Source organism: Myotis lucifugus, unplaced genomic scaffold (assembly GCF_000147115.1).
Source record: "Myotis lucifugus unplaced genomic scaffold, Myoluc2.0 scaffold_213, whole genome shotgun sequence".
Taxonomy (NCBI): domain Eukaryota; kingdom Metazoa; phylum Chordata; class Mammalia; order Chiroptera; family Vespertilionidae; genus Myotis; species Myotis lucifugus.
This window is the reverse complement of record NW_005871261.1, coordinates 412,354-416,843: the sequence shown is the minus strand read 5'-3', so window position 1 is coordinate 416,843 and position 4,490 is coordinate 412,354.

Genomic DNA, 4,490 nt, shown 5'->3' with positions numbered 1-4,490 from the left:
CTTGTTCTTCCTACGTGAACCCCTTCCCTCCCCAACCTTCTCTAGTTTCATCGTCCTAATCTTTCCGCTCAAATAGGGCTGCCTCCTGATGCTCGCCCCTCAGGCAGCCCAGCTCGGTCAGCAGTGAAGCTCCAGGGAACCCAAGAGGGCAGCCCCGCGTGGCTCCCTTCCTCCCTGAGCCATCCTCCCAGCTCTGTTGAGGAGGCGACGGGTGTCTCATGGCAACGGCCAGCCCTGGGGACTAACCCGGCTCTACTGCACCCAGCCAGCCGCCTCGGGCACATGTCCTGGTGCGTGCAGCGATGACCAGCCTACTTCATGGGGCTGTTTGGGACATAACCCGAGCTGCCATGGCCCGAGTCAGCCCTCCTCATGCCCAGCCATGCCCAGTGCCGAGCAAACGCCAAAAGACCAGCCTCTGGTTTCAGACCCAGTCGCTAAGTCTCTGGGTGGCCCCGGGGGACATGACTCTACATCTTTGTGACTTGATTTCCCCATCTGAGCAATGGAAGTGTCCCTCCTCTCCACTCCACCCATCTCTCGCACTGCATAGACCAGTGGTTCTCAACCTTCTGTCTCTTTAAATACAGTTCCTCATGTTGTGACCCAACCATAAAATTATTTTCGTTGCTACTTCATAACTGTCATGTTGCTACTGTTATGAATCGTAATGTAAATATCTGATGTGCAGGATGGTCTTAGGGCGACCCCTGTGCAAGGGTCGTTCGACCGCCAAAGGGGTCTCGACCCACAGGTTGAGAACCACTGGCCTAGACACTCCAAGGAGCCTGCAGGACAGGGTTTCAAAGGCTGTTGTCTGGGGAAGTGAGGTGAGAGGGTGAAGAAGAAAAATATTCAGCCGGCCTGGCTTGGAGGCCCGAGGAGGCTGAGGAGGTGGGGAGGAGGCCATGGGGCAGCCCTGCCCCCTGCAGGCACATGTGCAGCCCCATCTGGAACAGCCGGCCCCACCCGCACACATGGTCCTGCAGCCAGACCTCCAGCACGCCCCCACCCCGCTGGCTGCCTTCCCTGCCACCCCCGGATTTGTACCCATAATCTGCATATTTAGCAGTTCACCACATCGCAGGCCAAACCATAAATCCTCCTCCTCTTCCGGGGGCGGGAAAGAGCTCCCCACGCCCTGCAGCACCCCGAGGCCTGGCTCCTGAGAGCCCGCTCCCCAAGTCTCCCGGCGGGCAGGTCCTCAGGTGTCCCCCGGCTTCCAGGGGCCGAGCCAGGCAGCTCAGAAATCAGAGTAATAAGATAATTGCAAGAGAAATACAAGGGAATCAGAACAGTTTCCTTTGACCTGCAGGACGCTCCGTGAGATGACCTGGGCAGCACCTCTCTCCCCGTCGTGCAGAGGGGTAACCTGAGGCTCAGGGCCCACTCGGCAGCAAAGCCAGGCGAGGCTGCGTGTCCCGAAGGCCTGACCAAGGCACGTGAAGTGCTAACCCTGGAGTCTGGAAGCAGCTGGAAACTATGGGCGGACCAGAGAGTGCGGAGCCCACACATGGCCTCCGATCCCAGCTCTGCCCCAGCCAGCGGGGTGGCCACGGTCCTGGGCTTGACCCTCTGAGACAGGTCCATCCCCCCTCGCTCCTGGGCCCTCTGCAGCCTCCTGATTCAGCCCCCAGCCTCCGCCTTCCCTGCCCCAGCCCCACAGAGGCAGGGCCTTCACTGTCACTGATTCTCTTCAACGCAGTGCCAATGGACACCCTTAGAACGCTGCTACCAAGAAATATGCACAGCGGACGTCCTGGTGCCCGTAGCCATCCTTGAACCTGATCCCTACCCCGGAATGCCAGCCATTCGCTGTTCTGAGCTCCGTGTAAGGACCAGCCGCTCCGTGAGCGCTCTGTGGAGTGCCCCTTTAGTCCTGACCTAGCCCTTCGGAGAGGGAGGAAGACGATGAAGATGCTGAAGACGGTGTCGGTGAGCAGCTGTACTCCACCCAGAGCTGTCGGATTCGGGGCCTGCGCCTCCACCCCACGCTGGAGAGCCCACGGCCAGGGGCGTCCGAGGGAGGAAGGAATCCTCTCGCTTTCTGCTTTAGGGGCTCCTGCAGCTCAATCCGCGTGTGGCCTAACCTCTCCCCGCCCCAAAGGGCGTGCCCACTGCCAATTTCCAGCACCCACCGCCTCCACTGTCCTCTGTCCGGAGGTATCTACTAGTCACTATAGAGATCTACCAGCAGGTGACCTCCCTCCATGGCCTGGCTGTGCGCCATAGGCCGGCCGGTCTCTCCCCGGCAGCACCGGTGCTCGGCCGGACAGGACACGGGTTCCAGGTCTTCTCTTCTCTCTTCTACTCCTTCCTCTAACAAGCGCCTCACGCCAGGCACTGTTTGATGAGGGAGATAAAGTCACTTTAAAAATGCCTCCGGCTTATCCTCTCCAGCCCGGGTTGCCCCTGCCCACCCCCCTTAAGTGTCCACTCCTGGGTGAAGTAGAAATTTAGGACAAAGATGGAAAAACCACGCCTGGAAGCAGAAGACCAAGGTGTAGGTGCTCACCTTGGCATTAACTCGTGTGACCTTGAGTGAGTCACTCGACTTCTGGGGGTCGGCTTCCCCAGCTGTCACATGGGGGCCTGGACTCCAGCCAGCAGGCAGCCTCGGTCACTCGGGCCCCTCCTTCCTAATTTTTGTCCTGTTCACCTACTCCCGTAACTTTATTAACTGAATATTATTCTTTAAATAAAGGCACTTCCCCCAGTTAAATACATTTGTTTTAAAAGGAAATCTTAAATCGCTTCCACAAATGAAAACCCCAGTATCACTTGCCATAAGAAATAAAAGGTAACCAGAAAAATAAATACAATGAAGACAAAATAACGTTAACAGCCTCCGTGGAAACCGTTCCCTGCCAAAGGCTGCGGTCCCAACGCCTGCTCTCCTTCCACTCATTCATCTACTAAATGTCCCCCGGGCTCCTTTCCTGGGCCAGGCATTGTTCTGGTTCCGGAGATAAAGACATTGAAGAGAAATAGATAACGTTCCTACCTGTTGGAGCTCATGCCCTGGTGGAGAGGGAGACAGAAAATAAGTAACATAAGCACAGTATGGGAGAGGCACACGCTATGGAAGGAAAGAAGCCAATGGAGAAGGGGCCATTACCTCACCCAAAATGGCCAGGGAAGGTGTTGCTGTGAGTCTGAGCAAAACTCTGAAGGAAGCAAAGGTATAAGCTACATGAATGGCTAAGAAAAGAGCATTGGGTCCAAGAAAAAAGCACATGCAAAGGCCCTGGGGCAGGAGGAGTGTGATCATGTGTCTGAGAAATCTCGAGGAGCCCAAGGTGAAGTGTGCTGGGGGGTTGTTGCTCGGCGGGGCCTCCAGGGCTAAAGAAGTCAAAGACATCAAAGCTTTGAGCTCACTCCGGGGCTGCCCTCAGAGTAGGGAGGCAGACCCCAAACTCCTCTTTCCAGAAGAATCCAGGCTGGGGGAGGGGTTGAGGGAGAGGCCCAGAGCTGGGACCAGGGTGAGGCAAGTTGGTGTCCAGGGCACAGAACTGAAGGAGGCACTCCTGGTAGGCAGGCACTCGCACACACGGAGAGAAGCACCTCCTTACATTTTGCTTCCTGGTGTCCGGCTTGCCTCACCCCAGTCCTGGCCCTGATCTGATATCCCACTGTCTCGCTTCACCTGAGGCAGAAGGAACCTCCCCACCCCTCACCCTTCCCCAAAGCTCAGTGCCTCAGCTTGCTGAGCTGACACTGCTCATCAACAGGGTGCTGCCCCCTACTCTCTGTGCGATCTTAGGCCAGCTCCTCCCCTCTCGGAGCCTCAGTTTCCCCATCTGTGAAAGTGACACCACATGAAGCTGCCACAGCATCAGGATCACTTGGGACTCATGCAGGGGTGGGGTGGGGGAGCCCTACTTATTTCGGGTCTCCACTCCAAACCTACCGAATCAGAATCTCAGGGGTAGGGCCCAGAATCTACCTTAAGTTCATGGGCCATTTGCTCTGTGAGCTACTTAGAGCCTTCCAGCTCTGACTGTCTTTGGGTTTATATACAGACAGTCCTCGGGTTACATCAGACTCGACGTATGTTGTTTCGTGGTTACATCGCCATGTCTCATTTATAATAATAAAAGCATAATATGCTAATTAGACCAGACAGCCAAACGACCTTCTGGACGACCTTTTGCACAAAGCCGGGGCTGCAAGGGCCGAGCCCCTTGCACGAATTTCGTACATCGGGCCTCTAGTTTATTTATTAAAAAAAAAAAAGTTCTGTCATTTCAACTTATGTACATATGTGCTTTAATTTTTTTATTATTTATTTACCACAAGTAAAGGTCAGGAATTGTTATCTTTCTTTTAAATTTTTTTTTTACTGTTTCATTTCATGACTGCCGTGTATGTGCTCCATGTGAGTGACGTAGGTGCTTATGTAGGTGGGTTCCGACTTACGGCAAAAATCGCGTTATGTTGCGCCGTAGGAACGGATCTCCCACATAACCCGGGACCTACTGTACTCCAAT